Source organism: Triturus cristatus, chromosome 1_1 (assembly GCF_964204655.1).
Source record: "Triturus cristatus chromosome 1_1, aTriCri1.1, whole genome shotgun sequence".
Classification (NCBI taxonomy): Eukaryota; Metazoa; Chordata; class Amphibia; order Caudata; family Salamandridae; genus Triturus; species Triturus cristatus.
The window spans coordinates 511,413,904-511,433,797 of record NC_140579.1 but is presented as its reverse complement, the minus strand read 5'-3'; the positions used below and the strand labels follow the sequence as shown (position 1 = coordinate 511,433,797).

Here is a 19,894-nt window from a genome sequence, read left to right as displayed (position 1 = left end):
GTGCACTCCTTGGAGTGGGAATAGTAATTTAAATGTCTCCGCTATCCAATACTTTCCCTACTGTTGCAGTTGCTGGAGTGGGAATAGTAATTTTTCCACTTCGCTATCCAACACTTTCCCTACTATTGCACTCACTGGATTGGGAATAGTAAATTATTCCCGTAAATTATTCCCCTCCGCTATCCAACACTTTCCCTACTGTTGCACTCACTGGAGTGGGAATAGTAATTTTTACCTCTCAGCTATCCAGCACTTTCCCTACTGTTGAAAGTCGCTGGAGTGGGAATAGTAATTTTTACTCCTCCACTATCCGACACTTTCCCTACTGTTGCACTGCCTGGCGTGGGAATAGTAATTTTATGCTCTACTCTATCCAACACTTTCCCTACTGTTGCACTTATTGGAGTGGGAATTGTAAATTATTCCTCTCCGCTATCTAACACTTTCCCTACTGTTGCATTTGTTGGAGTGGGAATACTCATTTTTAGCCCTCCGCTATCCAACATTTTCTCTACTGTTGCACTTGCTGGAGTGGCAATAGTAAATTATTCTCCTCCGCTATCCAACACTTTTCCTACTGTTGCACTCGCTGGAGTGGGGATAGTACTTACGTCTATGCTATCCAACACTTTCCCTACTGTTACACTTAGGAGCCGATTCCAATCCTGTATTTTTTTTCCCCGTACGACTCCCATCCGTATTTTTTTCCGTACGAATCGTACAAGTCACGTCCGACCCATGAAGTACGATTCGGACGGGAAAAAGTACATACGGATCAGCCCTATCCGTACGAATCAGATCGGGAAAAGTTGTACGAGACGTACCCGGATACTTTTCGTACGAATCGTAAAAATGCATTCCGACCGTACTAGTACGATCCGGACCGGCTTTCCGATTTACGATTTGTATGGAAAACGTCCGTCCCGTACACGGGGAATTACTTGTACGTATGCAATGTCTGTGTACGCACCGTACATAAGCGATGGCGGTGTACGCACCGTACATAGCAATGGGGTTGTACGCGCCGTACAGAGCAATGGGGGTGTACACACCGTACATAGCGATGGGGGTGTTCGGACCGTACATAAGCGATGGCGGTGTACGCACTGTACATAGCAATGGCGGTGTACGCACCGTACATAAGCGATGGCAGTGTACGCACCGTACATAGCAATGGGGGTGTACGCACCGTACATAAGCGATGGCGGTGTACGCACCGTACATAAGCGATGGCGGTGTACGCACCGTACATAGCAATGGGGGTGTACGCACCGTACATAGCGTTGGGGTTGTTCGCACCGTACATAAGCGATGGCGGTGTACGCACCGTACATAGCGATGGCGGTGTACGCACCGTAAATAAGCGAAGGCGGTGTACGCACCGTACATAGCAATGGGGGTTATTCGCACCGTACATAGCAATGGCGGTGTACGCACCGTACATACACAACGCATGGGGGTGTGTGTGTCTATACGACTCGTACCCCTGTACCGTACTAAACCACGGACACTGTAAAACAGCAGAAGGAGGGTCTATTTGACTCGCACAACACCACAAAACACGTCTACACTGCACAAAAAATGGAAAGGACTGACCTCGACACATTCAAACAGGCAAACAGAGGGGCAAACTCACAACCACCCCTTATAACACACCCACCAAAAATTCAAACTCAGCCACACCCACAAATGGACCAATAAAAAGGGCCCACACACACAAACCATGAGCCTTTGTAACTGACTCACTGCAGCTACAGAGCACAACAACAGCACCCATCCACCTTGACATATACACCTTCACACAACCTCCTTCACACATACCCCCTCTACACATTCATACCCACACCGTCACATTCAGACCCACAACCATCCACATCCTCACCCTACACCATGCCCACAGACAAGAATCCAAAGTTCACAAGGGAGGAGCTGGAGATCCTGGTCAATGAAGTCATCAGAGTCGAGCCACAGCTGTTTGGAACATTGGTCAGACAGACCAGCATAGCTGAAAAATCATGCCTGTGGCAGAGGATTGTCGATAGGGTGAATGCTGTTGCACCCATCAGAAGGACCAGGAATGAATGCCAAGCCAGGTGGTACGATCTGCGGAGGGCGGTCAAGCACAAAATGAATGAGGACTACGCCCAGAGCAACATCACTGGAGGTGGTGCGCCCCACAGACCAGTACATAACCATCCCTGGGAGGAGAAGGTGATGGCCATGCTTCCGCCGGTGGGAGTACATGGACTCCAAGGAGTTGCAGAGCCTGGTGAGTACACAAACAACTTACGTAACATGGGGGTAATGGCATCCACACCCCAACCACACCAAATGCACGCAACTACCCCCAAGCCATCACTGGCCAGAACCACAGTCAAAAACTACGCTAATGCCAATAACATGTGTATGCCCCATTGAGAAAGCAAGGCCATGCTATGTCCCAGGCTACATGAAGCACCAACCCAAGAATGGATGTCCGTTATGCTGGGAGGGTGGGTGGCACAAAACGCATGTTTTAATCATAAATCAGACACAATTGCCCTCATCCCATATGGCCCAGCTACATACCCATTCACCATGCGCAATGAACAGGGTTTGGGAAAGTACTGACAAGATAGCTCACACTTGGCCCTGGTGTAGGCAGCACAAGGCCCTCCTATGACCAGTGCAAACACAAACACCAAGACAACAAGGTCAGATATCAAGGACAGGAACTCACACTCACTGTCATGGCAGCATGCTCCACGGGGGGACAGCTACATCACCTGGGAGCCCCAGGGATAAATCACACTACACCCACCAGCAGGCCCGGTCACACACACCCCTTACACAAGCAGACACCACCTGGACAGGCAATGGATTTACCCACTGTTACAATGGACATGCAACACAGCAAGACCAATACATAGCCGAAGAAGCATCCAAGCCACAAATCGACATGTCAAAGACTCAGGGAACATATCAATCTGTCTCACACACACAGGGCAACGTGATGAATATCCCCCCAACAATGGGGGGGAAGAATCACAGTCACAGGCTCTGGAGGAACCTGATCCCACTGGCAGTGACGCCTCAACACTCCACGGATGACTCCGACCGACCTGGACCCTCTGGTGTCCAAGCCCCTGCAGAACCTGGTTCAGGAACATCTGTGCCAACAACCACCCCCATTCCTGCCACATCCCAGGAGACACAGAGGAGCCCTGCCCGCAGTGAACAACTGAGCCAGTCTGACCAGGAGGGACAAGGTGCGGCGGGCACCCAGGAGGAGGCAGACAACACCGCCACTGCCATCCCTCAGGGGTCCCGTAGACCCGATGTGCCCACAACAGCAGGCCAGGCTCGTGTGGGCAGGGGGGGTGGGAGTGGAGGACGGCAGAGGCGAGAACCTGACCAGCCAGCTAAAGGGACCGGTATGTCACACATCCACAACATCATGGAGGCATACCGGCGTGACACCAGGGAGTTCAGCCAGGTAGTGGTGACCCTCACAGAGATCAAGAACCAGCAGGCCGAGCAACACGCCAGTCAACAAGAACACCAAGGACGGATGGAGGCAAGACTGGCTGAGCTCCTGGCGGTGCAAACGGACATAAGCCATTCACTCCGTCGGATCGCCGACAACTTGGGCAACCCTCCCTGTGCCACCAGGCGCAGACCACCACCAGCCACAGGGAGGGAGGAGGAGGAGGAGGATTCGTCCGACGGAGCGTCCCAAGCATCGTCAAGGCCTGCATCTGAGGGTCCCCTGAGGAAGGTGGGTCGTCCACGGAAAAGACCATGAGAGGCAGCGGCCCATCCACATCTCCCAGGTCACCTGGCCTGGCACCTGGCCTTCATGTGCGACAGCATCACCTCATTGACTGACATCATCTGCCACATGGACTTGCTGGTCACAGTCCGACAAATGATGCCAAACGCTGTAGTCTGGACTCTGATGACTTCAAATGCCAAGGATCCCATCTCCCCCTGTGAACTTTGGATTCTGTGGTCCCTGCATAGCACCTTTTTCTGTGCACAAATCACGCCCCAGAGCTTTAAATAAAAAATTAAGATGTGAAATTTTATGTTGCAGTCATTTAGCATGAGTCCACAACATATGTGTGGGGATGTGTCAAAGTATGCCCGAGTGTGGAACAAACTCCAGCCATCCATACACTTGGATCTGAGTCATGTCGAGGACTCACATGGGTCACAATGTTTCACAAAATACAGACATGGAGCCCAATACTCACCCGTGATGGCCTCAAGCTGCTGAGGGGTTGCTTGCAATACTGCTCAGACAGACCAATTTGGAAGAGTATCATGAAGGTGTAGAGGTCATGGGTCATGTTGATGTGCCCGGGGAGGGAGTCCCAGGTCTGTTTGGTGAGGTGGGAGAACTATCTCCTGCATGCAGTTTTTATGTGGATGTGATGAATGGTGGCCAGGGCAAGGTGGGCTGCATGGAGTTGGGCCAACGGGGTGTTGGATGACAGACATCCAAGGTCGGTGTTGGGTCTGGGGTTGTGGACTGCCTCCTGAGTGTGGTTGAGGAGTCTGAAGGTGATCCTGCAGCACACAGTGAGCCATTGTACCTATCTCAGGTGGACGGTGATGTGGCTGGGGCGGGGGATGTTGCAGATGAGGTGTGCGGATGCACCCTGGATGTGGACAACTTCTCCTGCAGTTTTGCTGTTGTTCTCCGTAGAGGCCGGTGCTGTAGTTGAGCCGGCTGGTGTCGTGGCCCAGGGGGACGGTCTGCCTTGCCTTGGAGTGGATCCATCTGTGGGTCATTTGCAGCATGTGGAGGGTGTTGCAGCATGAGGTACAAATGGTGGTGAGTTGCATGGTAATTGTGAGCGATGGGTCCATGATGAACACCAGCTTGCGTGCGTGGCCACTGGGTGCTGGTGCGGTGCACAGACCAGTGGGACACAAGGAGTTGACACAGCTGTAAGGGGGCAATCCTCAGATGATGACCTCTGTCCTGTCCAAGTCCAGCCTCGGGTGGCTGATGTTCAGCCATTCCTCAATGGATCTCATGCCTTCTTGAAGTTTGGATCTGGCAATGGCTGGCTCTTTGGTGAGTTTGAGGAGCAGCTGGGTGTCAGTAGCATACGAGATGATGATGAGGTCGTGTGCGCATGTGATGGTGGAGAGGGTGGTCATGGAGACATTGAAGATTGTCACGCTGAGAGAAGAGCCCTGTGGCATGGGCCAGATTACCCCAGTGTACTACATGTTGCAGGGTGGAGGCAGACTCCCTGGGCCTTGCTGGTGAGCGACTTTCTGATTTAACCCTGGGCCCTCCTCTGGATACCAGTGTTGGAGATGTGTGAGCTGACAGTGTGGTAGCACATGGTGTAGAATGCCATTGAGAGGTCAAGGGTGGTGGCCTCACCATTGTTGAGCATGGCAAAGTTGTCGTTGGTGGTGGCAATGCTGACGGTTGCAGTGGTGTGATTACTGTGGAAGATGGTCTGGTGCCGTTTGCCTGGAGATGGTTGCATGGAGGAAAAATTTGCTTGTTGAGTGTCTTCCTGATGACATTTGCTGGGTAGGGAAGCAGGGTGATGTACCAGGAGATCCTGCGGTACTGCTGTCCGTTGTTTAAGAAGGTCTCTGCATGCCTCCTGCACCCATGGAATGTGGCAAACTCAAAGGAGACATTCAGGACGCGCTGGACGTGGGCTTCAAGAATGTGGAATGATGTGGTTTAGATGTTGTGTGGGAAGGGGCCTGATGGAGAGCCAGAGTGTATGTTGCACATGAGCCAGGTTGTGTACTTGCTGCTGATGGGAGTCCATAACCTGATGGGGGTTTGTCCTGCGGATAATAGTGCTGTCTGCCTCTGGGTGCCAAGGCTGTCGTGTATGCCCATGAGCTTGCAGTGGTACAAAGTTGCAAGGGCTGTGATCTGCCTTGCAAGGGTGGGGTGTCTTGGATGGAGATCTGCCGTTAGTTCACTCACAATGCTGATGAGCTCCTTGATGTCGTGTGTTTGGGTGTCTCGGCACTATCTGAAGGATCTCCACTTGTCCTTGCTGATGATATGGTGATGGCTGTGTGTGGTGTTTACCAGGGCTGTAAGGCAAATGATGGCTCTTTGTGTTGCAAGGTTTGCACAAGAGTCCGGCTAAGTCTGTAGGAGTCCAGTAGGTCTGCCTTGTCCCAGGTGCCTTAACTGTTTTTGTGCTTCACAGGAAAGTCCGTCAATGTGGCAAGATTGTTGGATCAGTTGCTGATCCAGTGCGTGAGGTTGCAAGATGTGGCGGGGGTGTTGTTTTGAGTGTCCCACACAGCTTGTCTGTGGTGACTTACATCAAGCATCTTTGGGGGATCGGTAGCGGGGTGTGGGGCAGTGTGTTGCTTGTCGGAGACGTGGATTCAAATGTTGATGGACCAATGATGGATGGTGGTGTGGTTCCCCTCCAGCAAGAAGTTACTGGCCCCCAGCCACATGTAGCCCGTGGAGGTGAGGGCGTGCGTGCAGATGTACGTGTTGATGGCTTAGCGGAATAGTGGATGTAGGCCTGCAGATCTGTAGAGGAGTGTTCCACTGAGGGTTGCCATGGAGTTGCTGCAAACCCGGATTTGTGACTCTGAGGGTGTACTTGTGAATAAATTGCAATTCATCCTCCGGGATTGGTGTTGTCGTCCCTGTGGGTGATCTTGTATCCGTCTGAGATGGCAATGAAGACGTCATGTGCTGAGGATGCTTTTGTCCAGGTTACTGTCATGAAGGTGATGTGTGGGGCTGTTGTGTTGAGGAGGTAACAGAGTCCAATGGCGTGCTGGTGGACGGACCGGGTGTGGAGTAGGAGGCACATTACCTGGTTGTTCTGACAGGGTCTTGTAGGCTGGGCAGTGCTGTGTAGGCAGTTGGAGTAGAACACTCAGCATGCGAAGGTGTCGTGTGTGTGTGCTTAGGGGTTGCCTGATAGCATGAGGATGATTGTCACGATGACATTGCTTGGAGAGTGGCTGCAGCATGAGCCTGTTGTGTGACGTGGGTCATGCAAAGACTAGAGGGTCGTGCACTGTGCATGTTGCAGACGCAGACGTTCCTGCCTTTGGCACGGCGCTGGGGCTACAGTGGCACAGAAAAGCTGCTGCCCGCATTTCGAATGGGTGGAGGGGGAAGGGCAGAGCATTTTTGAGGCGTGGGGGTTGCAGAATCAGGCAAAAAGTAGCACACAAAGACAAGGTCTGAAAGGCACAGTGCAACAGGTGTATGTAAAGGAAGGAGTGTCAGGTTACTCATGGGTCACTACGAGAAAATGTATGAACAATCACCATAAATTACAGCCACTGGATCAGGCAACAAAATGCGGAGATGCGCAAAGGAGACACACCATCAGCAGGCGTTCACGTCCCGTTGTGGGGAGCAACCTGCACAAATACGTACCCAACCAGGTACTTCATGCACAATAGAGATCATTAGCCATAAAGCACTGCATGCATGTTGCCAAAGTACACATACACACAGATGCTCAATCTTTGACAATTATGCCATAGATGACGCATGCAAACTGTCAAGAGAGCTGCAGTGACAGAGATGAGGCACTTTGGATTGTGCTGAACACCTTTATTCCACATACACACACAAAGGGATATGCATCCATATTAACAGACTCACAGGTCAGTTGACAGGTGATGTAAATCCCAATGAACTGGCACACAAGTTAAGGGGATGAGCCAAACACATCCTGCTGCACACGGAGAGGCTGCAATTCCCCATGGAGCCTGATGTTGTGATGTCCCCCACTATGTCCACCCGTAGCATCTGCAATGTTTCAGAGGCAAGGTTTACACACATTGATGCCTTCATCAGACGCCACACTCCACTGCAGATGACTGTCAAGAAGGGTGACTATCATGTCATGGGAGTGATGCTACATGTTATATGCTCCATGGTGAGAAGACATGTATGCATGGTACCACAACATGCACAGAAGCAGTCCCCACACATTCCAAACCCGTACCACCACAAAAAATCCTTGCTGCAAACCTTACCAAGACTGACCTTTCCACATGTCCGTGCATGGAACACTGATTCAGCACACGTTGCAATGCTCATGAGGAATAGCAGGAGGACAACGATGACACGAGCTGACAACAGGCGCAAAATACCTGGGAATGACAGACACACAAGAAGTCACCTAAAACAATTATCACCGCACACATGGACATTTACCAAACATGAACTATGTTTGCCACATGTAAATTGCAAAGAAAGTCTCTCCACAAAACTGTGTGGCATGACATCATCACTCGAGTGACACATCAGAACACAAATCCAAGTCACTTTGCATTCAGTCAGCTGGACAAACACATTGCAACACATGCCACTCAATGCTACAAGCTTGCACACTCATACCCAGTGACTCACCATTATGAGAAGAAGTTGCGTATGAGCTGACTCCGGATATCATCCTCCTCCTCCTCCTCATCACTAGCCTCGTGAGCAAGCCATTGATCCTCCACAGGTGGATGTTCCTGCTCATCCGGATCCAGGATGAGTGGCACTGCCTTCTCAACTGCCATGTTGTGCAGCATGCAGCACACAAGGAAGATTCGGCAGACCTTCTCCGGGGCATAAGGGAGGGACCCGCCTGTCTTGTCCAGGCACCGGAATCGGCTCTTCAGGAGGCCAAACGTCCTCTCAATCACTCGCCTGGTCTGCCCGTGTGCATTGTTGTACCTGTGATCTGCAGCTGTTCTTGGGTTGCGGAGAGGTGTCATTAGCCATGGCATGTTGGAATATCCCTACATGGAAACATCATGTAAAAAAGTGGGTCAGGAGATGCCGTAAGAGCCAAAGATACCGCAACACACAGACAGAGTATACCCACCAACAAGACATGCTCGTTCGTTGTGCAGCCGCAGCATCATTTGTGGCACCCTGCCACGCCTCATGATGTAGGCATCGTGTGCTGATCCTGGAAAACGTGCACAGACATGGGAAATCAGCATGTTAGCAAGACACACCACTAGGGCATTTATCGAGTGGTAATGTTTTCTATTGCGATAGACTTGTTCCTGTGCCTGTGGTGGTACCAAAGCCACATGTGTACCATCAATGGACCCAATGACATGGGGCATCCCTCCCAGGGCATAGAAATCACCCTTGACATCTTTCAACTCCTCAGGAGTAGGAAATGTGATGAATTCATCAAGGTGCTCCAACATGGCTGCTAAAACATCATGCAGGACACGGCTGAACATTGTCTGTGACATGCCACCAACATCAGCTATGGTGAATTGAAACGTACCTGTGGCAAAAAAATGTTGCCATCACCTTCATCTTCATCTTTGGGGTCAGCTCAGTAGGATACCTGTGTCGCGGTTGGAGGTGTGGTGCCAGCCTGTCAGTCAAGTCCTCAATCAACTGTTGAGTGAATCTGTAACGTCGGATGCAGGCACGTTCCCTCATGGCACCCAAGTCTGGCATTGGTCTTGGGACAGGCGGTGCCCAGCAAGACATTGTTTGTAAGAATGAAGATTGAGAGTCTGCCAATATCAATGTCAATGTGTGCAATACATACAGGACACATATGCCAGCTTGCTGGCACTCCTACAAAAAGCCAGATACACCTGTTGATTGTCAAGTCAACATGACATGCCCTGAAATGATTTGGGGGCTAGTCTCATCCAGACAGCTGACTGAAAGGCACACGCACAGTTCATATGGAATGTCAAATGTACATATCAAACACAGTCCAATGAAGGGGTACACGTGACAACACAAAGACACAGCCATTGAGACAACGCAGACATGTATGACTGGGAAAATATGATGTCCGATGCACACAGACCCTACAGCCGTGTGAATCCACAAGTGGCATGGTGTGCGTAGATGTGTTCCATGCCCATCTCCACACAGACCCCTGTTGGATGCACCAACAGCAGATGCAGTTGACGGGACACTGACATCCAGATCATGGGAACACATGACACACACCTGACATAGTCCCAAAGGGGCACGCTGATCGTGACAGGTCAGTTGATAGAGTGTCCCTATCTCTGGCATCAGGAGACAGGTGCGGGTGTTGATGACTGTGCCATCACACTGCTGCTGTGCATGACACAGTTGGACTACAGACACACATGTGGCAAGTGTCAAGGGGATGTGTGCCACATAGTGCCCCATCACACATGACGTGTCCACAGGTCATCACACATCAATCGTGCAACTAGATGAGATGACCTGGGCAATATCACTGGCTAACACACCTAGGGCCTGCACATGAAAGTATGCAATGACAAGTACTTGATGGACATCCTTGTGCGACTGGTAGCCCTCCATTCCTGGCATGTGTATGCCTGTATTACCATTGTAAGCGTGTGAAATGCGTACCCGTACGTGTACGCACTAGTAGTACAGGTACGTGTACTACTAGTGCGTACCCGTAAGGGGATCGCAATAGTAGTACACGTACCTGTACGCACTAGTAATACACGTACGTGTACTACTAGTGCGTTCCCGTAAGGGGATCGCACTAGTAGTACAGGTACGTGTGCTACTAGTGCGTACCCGTAAGGGGATCGCAATAGTAGTACACGTACCTGTACGCACTAGTAGTACAAGTACGTGTACTACCCTAGTGCGATCCCCTTACGGGAACGCACTAGTAGTACAGGTACGTGTACTACTAGTGCGTACAGGCACGTGTACTACTATTGCGATCCCCTTACGGGTACGCACTAGTAGTACATGTACGCGTACTACTAGTGCGTACCCGTAAGGGGATCGCAATAGTAGTACACGTACATGTACGCACTAGTAGTACACGTACGTGTACTCCTAGTGCGATCCCCTTACGGGTACGCACTAGTAGTACACGTACGTTTACAACTAGTGCGTACACGTACGTGTCAAACGCACTGTACAACAGGTGCCGTAGGGGTACGTGTGAAACGCACAGTACCTGAGTGTGGATTTCAAAATTACATAGTGGACACATAAGGGACAAGTGTTAGGCCATAAATGCATGCTGGTTGTCATGGAGTTTTCAGTTGAAATTTGTTCATCAGGTGTCCTGGAAAAGTCAGCTGGCCACAAAATACAATGTTGCAAAGTGGTTGTTGACTTGACATGATGCTCAAATTTTGAACGATGCAAATGCTGTCACTGGTGTATGTTTAAAGGGATTGGAGTAAACGTACGATGCGAATGATTCAGACCAATCACTATGTACTCCTCAAAATGAATGCCCCTCAGCAAGACAGATATAAGGCAGCCAGAACCCATGAGAGGGCACTTGCCTGCACAACTCAAGAGTCGACAACACTGCTGCTGTCTCTGCTTCCTCTGGCCATGTCACGTGCTGTGGAGAGGGCCCAGCCATTCACCCTGGAGGAGAATGAGGCCTTGCTGGACGTCCTCCTCCCACAGTACACCAGCCTGTATGGGAGAGCAGGTGAGTGCTGACTCCACTACCTTTGCCTATGCACCTGTTGTGTGACAGTCAATATAGTGTCCAGGTGGGACACACATGCAATGTTGTTTAGAGTGTGTCCTTATGGCTCACATGCAGAGCATGATGTAGTTCCTGTGTGCACTCCTCACTTGCATAGTGCTTACAGTGACTTTCACTGCATAGTGCATGACACATTCAGCCTGGCAAATCCTTGGTGGCTTTTTTTCCTGTTGTCCTGAGGTGATTCAGTGGTCCCACCGGTGTGACAGGTGACTGTACCCACACATGTGTATGAGTTGAGTGGACCTGTGGTGAGGGTGTCCAAATGATGTGTACGGCCTCATGGACATTGATGTGTGTGAATGTTCCTTGTCATGTGGGTGAGTGTCTATGTGAAGTGTTGCACCACAGCTGCATGGTGGAGGCAACAGATCTACCCATCTGATGTGACAAGTAAACCGTGCTTTGTGTCTGACTTGCAGAGCTAGCACGACACCTGTGACTCCCCACTGGCAAATGGCACATGTGCAGAGTGAGGGTTGTATCCGCTGTTGTCAATGACAGGCGAGTGATCTGTGCCTGGGTGGGTGTGTCTGTCTAGTCTGCTGAGGGTGCGTCAGTGGAGTGGTACATGTGACTGCTTGGCACGTGCTGGCCATCAGCCTGCTGTTGCATGTGCTGGCCAGTGTGTGGCATGATCAGTGAGTGTGTTGCACCCCTCATGCCACCTGTTGACTTTCAATGCCATGTAGTGCTTTGGCACTTGCACAAAGGGCTATTTCTTGTTGTGAATGAGGCAATTCATGTCAGCATCCTATGCCCTGTTCAACATTTAAAAGATGTTCTAATGTGTGTCTCTGGGACATGGAGCAGGTGTATTGATGTAGTGTCACTTTGTCATCCTGACAGGTAACTGCCTACGAGAAGGGGTGATCTGGAACAACGTCATCAGGGCCGTGAGATCTGCGGGGCAGCGTAGTCGGCAGCTGCCCCAGGTGCGCAAGAGGTGGCAGGACATCCGGGGCTGGACCCGGCGGATCGCCCGGGTCCAGCTGGGGTTCGACAGTCCTCACCCCCGCGGCGGTCGCCGACACCTGACCCCCCCACATGAGACATGTCCTGGCGGTGGTCTTCCCTGACCTCGATAGGCAGTTACAGGAGAGACTGCAGTAAGGAGGGGGTAGGTACATGGCTTTTGGTCGTGTTATGTGTTTCGCCTGCTTTTGAAAGTGCTCTTTCGCATGAATACACTCCCAGAGTTAATATGTGCAGTGCATTTTCTGTTCCCCATTGTCACCTGGGGCTCTTTTTCATCCCTTCCCCTCCTTGACATGTGTCCCCTGGTCTGTGTGTAATCACATTTGCACATGGTCATCTAGGGTGGCAGTGAATCTAAGTGCACATAGCTTTCTGCATCATGTTGGAGGGTGGTCTGCGACTCAACATAGGAGTGTGAGCTTTCAACTGAACCCCCTTGCAGCATGCATGACCAATGTTGTGGCCTCAGACATGATGTGCATGAGTGGGAGATATGCATAGTGCCATGACGGTTGAACATGATACAGTCAGCTCATTCCAGGACCACGGAGCAGTGTGCCCACTACAGTCCCCTGAGACACCCTGGCCCTCTAATCATGTGTGTCATCCAACACTGTGCACATTCACTGTGGGTTCAGCATAGGTCTGCCTCTGTGGCATTGTTACCTGGCCTAGTTTGTATTTTTCAAATGTGTGCTACATGTGTCCACTGGACAGGGATACACCATTTTTCTTGTGCATACTCACACTGGGCAGTGCCTGTGTGGCTATTCACAACAATCTGTTGATGGTTGTTTGTCACAAATATGTGTTGCCAGCCCCACGAGGTGATGTTGTGTTAATGAAGCAAGTTTTCAAGCACAGTTATTGTAACCCTGAATAAGAGGTGTCACTTCTTGATCTGTATCAGTCACATTGACTCAGGTATGGGGGGTGTGTGTGCGGGAGGGGCATACATGTGCAACCCTGAATTTTCATTGCCAGGTCTGACTTGTGTGTGAGAATTGGCTGTACAGAAAATCAAAGTGCAGTGCCCCTGTGATGGTGGCCAGTGCTTAATGTTCGTGCTTTGAAGCCTGTGTCAGTTTTTTACAAACATGTATCGTGCTCATACATTTTTGGCACCTGTGTGTGGTTCAGATGCAACGCAGTTTTGACGTTGTGTGCTGACATCTGTGTGTACATTCTGGCTTGCCATGAGGGTGTCCCCACAGTACAGCTAGGCTTTTTTTCAAACCAATTGCAGGCCCATTAGCTTATGCATTGTCCTGGGTGTGGACATGTGTGCCACTCCAGATGACAGGCAGTAGGTCATATGTGTAGCCAACTGTGTAATCAGGTGATGGATAACCATGTGACAAATGACATAATTCAAGTTGTTACTCTAAATAAATTGTACCTTGGCACTCACAGCACTTGTCAACAGTTCTTCATATTTTAAACGTGGTAATTTGATGATTTGTGTTAAGAACAATGATGTGCCTGCATGAAAGATATCTCCCAAGGAAGTGCACACCAAACGGCATTTCCACTTTCATTAAACACACTGGCACCTTTTCAAAGAAGCCACTGTTAGAATTAATTGGTGTTGCAGATTCTCCCTATACATGTTCCCACTGTGGTCTGGATTTTGTGAGACTCCTTTGTTGTTGGTGATACGAACTAACGAGTGTCAAGACATCAAGACCTCCGTGGGCACATGTATATGTACTTTCTGCAACACCATTTATTTCTAACTGTGGCTTCTTAGAAAAGGTGTCAGCTTCTTCAATGACAGGGTAAATGTAGTTTTGTGTGCACTGCCTTGTGCGACATATTTCATCCAGGCACATGAGTGTTCTTTTCACGAGATGGCGAATTTCCACATTCAAAACATGTCGATTGTGTAAAGTATTGTGAGTCCCAAGGTAACCATATTTTTTCTGTTTTGTGTTCCAAAGTACTTACAGGTCTCTGAGTGTGGTGACACCTTGAGTATTGAGGTGTGTTAGTTTACCTTGGGTGCACCACTACTTTTTCTTTCAGGGTAAACAAGAGGTGGCATGACTTCATTGTATTGCTGTGCTCACCGGTTCACAGACACTAGCTTCTCAGTGTATTTCTCATTCAAGTTGTGGCCTGGTGTGTTCTTTTTTTCATGGTGTCCAAGTGGCATAGTGGGTCTACCAACTGGGCAGTACGGAGCATACATATGTGTGGAGTAATGTAGCTGTTACTCATGATGCATTGCCGGATATGCACTGTGACCAATTATTTTGTGCTCATGTGTCAGATGTATACAGGTGACTGATGCATTTTGGTTTCTTATCCTTGCCCACAGCATCATCAACCGAAAACGAGGGAGACACCTGCATGGACCTAGCGTAGGGACCCAGCGACAGTGCCGCCAGTGCTGTGGAGTCAGCAGGAGCCAGTGGCACGGAGGGCGAGGAGAGTCAGTTATAGGACCTGTCTGGAGGCGAGAGCAGCTACGACGCCGACAGGTCCGAGGCTGAACTCCCTGAGGAGGCGGAGGCTGCAACACCAACTGGCAGCATACCCACATCTGTCCCCGCCTCCCCCATTCCCATCTCGGCCCTCCCAGTTGCTCCCGTCCCTCCTATCCATTCAGCGTTCCACCGTGTCTCCTTCGTGCCAGGCACCGCACCCCCTGTTGCCCCTGCTGCCCTCAGTGAAGAGTCTGTGGACATACTGCGGGAGTTGCAGGTTGGGCAGGCATCGATGCTGAATGTCCTCCATGACCACACTAGACTGCTCACACAGGTGGTGTCATTCATGGTGGGCATGTCAGCAACGATGTCTGACCAAAGCAGGATTCTGCGGTCCATGGACTCTTCACTGACGGCAGCAGTTACTGCCCTGCAGCGCTCCGTCCCCCCCCTACCCCGGACTCATCCACACTGCCCTCTCCCATGCCTGCCCAACGCACACCCAGACAGTCACAGGCACGCACCCCAACAGACCCATCCAGCACACCCACAAGTAAGGCACAGCGCACACATCCTGGCACGCACGCTCAGGGGGATGTAGGCACACCCACAGGGTCTGGGGGAAGACAACAGACACGCAGCCACAGTAATAGTCCGCAGTCCTCACAACCCAGTTCCTCCAAAACCACTCCCCTTAGCTCCCCTGCCAAACTGTCACCCAAGGACAGCTACATGGCTGGTCTGACCCTCAGCCCCACTGTGACACCACCCCACAAGCGTGCGAGGAAGTCCCCGGGCAGGAGCGTTGAGTCCCCCCCCATGTCCACCCCCTCCCCAAAGAGCGCTGCACCCCATCCCTCGGCCACCACACCCTCCGTTGGCCCTGGGGTATCTTCAGGTGCAGGGGTTAGGATGGAGGCCCTAGCAGAAGTGTGCAGCGCCGTGTTCACCTCCACCTTTGGTGCTCCCCCACCCCCTGTGGTGGAGACGTCCACCCCTGCACCCACCACACCTACCCAACCCCCTCCTGTCCCTGCGGTGCCTGGTCCTGCCACAGATGATGCCCCCCCCTCCCCCCCGGTCGACAAACCTTGAGGTTCGTTTGTGCAGGCAAGGTAGGGGTGGACGCGGTCCCCTACGTCCACCCTTGGACTCGAGAAATGGACTGACCATTGGCCTTTGTACATAGTCTTATTAATTTATTATTTTTCTGTGCTGAATAAAGCCTTTTCTTTTACTTTCAACACTATTGCATTTCAGGTACTTGATGTTCGTGATGAGGCTCCTGAAGTTGGTGTTCTGGTAATGTGTTAGGGTTCTGAGAAATGTTTTAGTATGATGGTCATGAGGTGGACCATGGTATCTGTGTGCCATCACAATCTCTGTGCAAATAATCATTGGTAGTGTGTGTTCATTTCGTTTGGAGACATTGTCCCAAGGAGTGTTCCTTCCTCTGTGGCACCTGACATCGTCCCTGCAAACAGTTGCAGAATTGTTGTGCTGACCTGTGTCCACATTTCCTTTGTTGGTGACGGATCCCTTCAACAATGGCTATGCCCGCTCACCGATGTCTCCTGCTGAATCGTCTGTGCCATCCTTGCTAGTCACTGTACTTGTGTTTTGGGTATGTAGGAATGGCATCAGGGACAAATTGTCCCTTTTCAGAACTATGCATGTGTGTAATCACGGCCTACCACACAAATGGTACGTGTTATGCAGGGTATTTGGGCACCTGACTCACAATTGTGGGCATTGTATCTAGTGGCATTGAACCCTATTCCTTCCATGAGAGACAACATCTTGGTGGCTGGACCAGCACCTGGACATTCCTATCAGTCCTGGGATGTGCGTGACAGTGTGTGTTCCCTTTGGCTATCTTAGTTTGTATGCAATTACATGACTATACAGTCTGTTGGCATGAAATCAGGGTGTGTATTGTGCTGCATCCGCCAAGGGTGGGTATGCATGTGTTAAATGTCCTCACACCCACATGTGGTGTGTCATGCAGTGTGTGAAAGACATCCATCCTCCTGGGAGTGTGACATTGCTGGGAGTCCTCTGCACCCACCCCTCATATGTCTGTCCACTGGTGGTAGTGATATGCACCCACCCCTCATATCTCTGTCCACTGCTGGGAGTCATATGCACCCACCCCATATGTCTGTCCACTGCTGGTAGTGATATGCACCCACCCCTCATATCTGTCCACTGCTGGGGGTCATATGCACCCACCCGCATATGTCTGGACACTGCTGGTAGTGATATGCACCCACCCCCATATGTCTGTCCACTGCTGGGAGTCATATGCACCCACCCCTCATATCTCTGTCCACTGCTGGGAGTCATATGCACCCACCCCCATATGTCTGGACACTGCTGGTAGTGATATGCACCCACCCCCATATGTCTGTCCACTGCTGGGAGTCATATGCACCCACCCCTCATATCTCTGTCCACTGCTGGGAGTCGTATGCACCCACCCCCATATGCCTGGACACTGCTGGGAGGCATTTGCACCCACCCCTCATATCTCTGTCCACTGCTGGGAGTCATATGCACCCACCCCCATATGTCTGGACACTGCTGGTAGTGATATGCACCCACCCCTCATATCTCTGTCCACTGCTGGGAGTCATATGCACCCACCCCCATATGTCTGTCCACTGCTGGTAGAGATATGCACCCACCCCTCATATCTCTGTCCACTGCTGGGAGTCATATGCACCCACCCCCATATATGTGGACACTGCTGGTAGTGATATGCACCCACCCCCATATGTCTGTCCACTGCTGGGAGTCATATGCACCCACCCCCATATGTCTGTCCACTGCTGGTAGTGATATGCACCCACCCCTCATATGTCTGGATAATGCTGGGAGTCATATGCACCCACCCCTCATATGTCTGTCCACTGCTGGTAGTGATATGCACCCACCCCTCATATCTCTGTCCACTGCTGGGAGTCATATGCACCCACCCCTCATACGTCTGGACACTGCTGGTAGTGATATGCGCCCACCCCTCATATCTCTGTCCACTGCTGGGAGTCATATGCACCCACCCCCATATGTCTGGACACTGCTGGTAGTGATATGCACCCACCCCCATATGTCTGTCCACTGCTGGGAGTCATATGCCCCCACCCCTCATATGTCTGTCCACTGCTGGTAGTGATATGCACCCAGCCCTCATATCTCTGTCCACTGCTGGGAGTCATATGCACCCACCCCCATATGTCTGGACACTGCTGGTAGTGATATTGTCATGGTCCCAGCCGGGGGTGCTCTACGGCAGGAAACTGACTTCCGGTTTTCAGAGCATGCACCGCTTTCAGGTCAGCGGTCTAGTGCTCATGAAAACCATAGGAAGCACTTCCGGGTGAGGCCGCATTTAACTGCGGCGGCCACTCCCGTCAGTGCTTCCAGTACTGAGACGTGTTGCTGCTTGGCCGCCTGCTTCCACCTATTGACTCACCGCCTCCGGACTCTTGTGGAAGAGAACCACGAACTTCCTACAACTCCCACCCGCAGGTATATGCAGCGTCACACGCAGGGAGCGTGGTCACGGGCTTTCCTGCCTCCCCTTCACCGCGCCGGAGCGCCTGAAACCTGACTCCTTCCGTGATGCACGCAGGAAGCGTGGTCACGGGCTTGCTTGCCTCCCCTTCACCGCGCCGGAGCGCCTGAAACCTGACTCCTTCCGTGATACACGCAGGAAGCGTGGTCACGGACTTTCTTGCCTCCCCTTCACCGCGCCGGAGCGCCTTAAACCTGACTGCTTCCGAGACACACGCAGGAAGCGTGGTCATGGGCTTACTTTGCCCCCTCACCGCGCATGAGCGCAATTGTACCTACCTTCGTGACACGCACAGGGAAGCGTTGTCACGTATTTTGTCTACTTTGCCCCTTCACCGCGCAGGAGCGCATTTGTACCTACCTTCGTGACACGCACAGGGAAGCGTAGTCACGTATTTGCCTACTTTGTCCCCTCACCGCGCAGGAGCGTGTTTGTTGGCTCCATCACATGCTGCTGTCCGGCAAGCATGTATGACGGCCCTTGACCCTCTGCCCGTAAGACGTCGGGATCACCAAGACAACCCTCTATCTGGAGTACCACGAAGGGACCTAAAACCATCATATGCCAGGTGACTATTGACTCCTACTACCAGCTCTGTATTATGGTATGATTGTTGCGCCTGTACGTGTGATCCACGAAAGGAAAGCAGGTGCACTAATCATTGTTGTTCCTCTGTTTAGCTGGTGATACCCCAGAGAGCATCCCCGGTCTAGCGTGACTCCTCCTCTGATCCTCTTCGACAACATCTTTCCCCCAATACCATTAGGCATCTTTCCCTGGTCTGCTCCGTGCCTGGGTCTGATTCTTCACCTTGATCAGGTAGGGAGGGAGGGGAACGGTGGAGGTTGCTCACGGTGTCCCTGCGAGATAGCTCCACGAGTACAACAGGTAAGACTTGTGGGGTTCTGACAGATATGCACCCACCCCCAAATGTCTGGACACTGCTGGGAGTCATATGCACCCACCCACGCACCCCCTTGGAGCTGTACACTGCTGGCCTGGACCTACACACACACCAATATGATGTTAACATGCTGGGCCAGTCCTCTAAGCCCACATTCATGGCGTGTGTACGCCTCGTATCCCAAATTTACTGAAGCCGTAGGGGTACGTGTGGTACGCACCATACCCACGCATTCATGCGTGGGTACGGTCCGTACCTGAGTTGTCATGGTGCCCATTGGGGTACGTGTGGTACGCACTGTACCCATGCATTCATGCGTGGGTACGGTCCGTACCTGAGTTGTCATGGTGCCGTAGGGGTACGTGTGGTACCCACCTTACACGTCCACTTCCGTTGTTGCGGTACGCAGGGGTTGCTGGACAAGCCCCCCCCCAAGTGACCAGAGCCTGGTGGTAATGCATGGCCTACATATTATAAGTTTGGGTTTGTGTATGGGATATGTTTCCTGCCCCTCAACCCCCCCCCCCCCCCCCTGGCCCCT

General features: G+C 51.5%; 1 protein-coding gene across 1 annotated transcript in view; it reads right to left on the bottom strand.

Annotated features, from left to right (window-relative positions):
* CD79B (CD79b molecule) overlaps positions 1 to 19,894 on the bottom strand; it is a 275,348-nt gene that overhangs the window by 25,337 nt on the left and 230,117 nt on the right. The window lies entirely within an intron of this gene.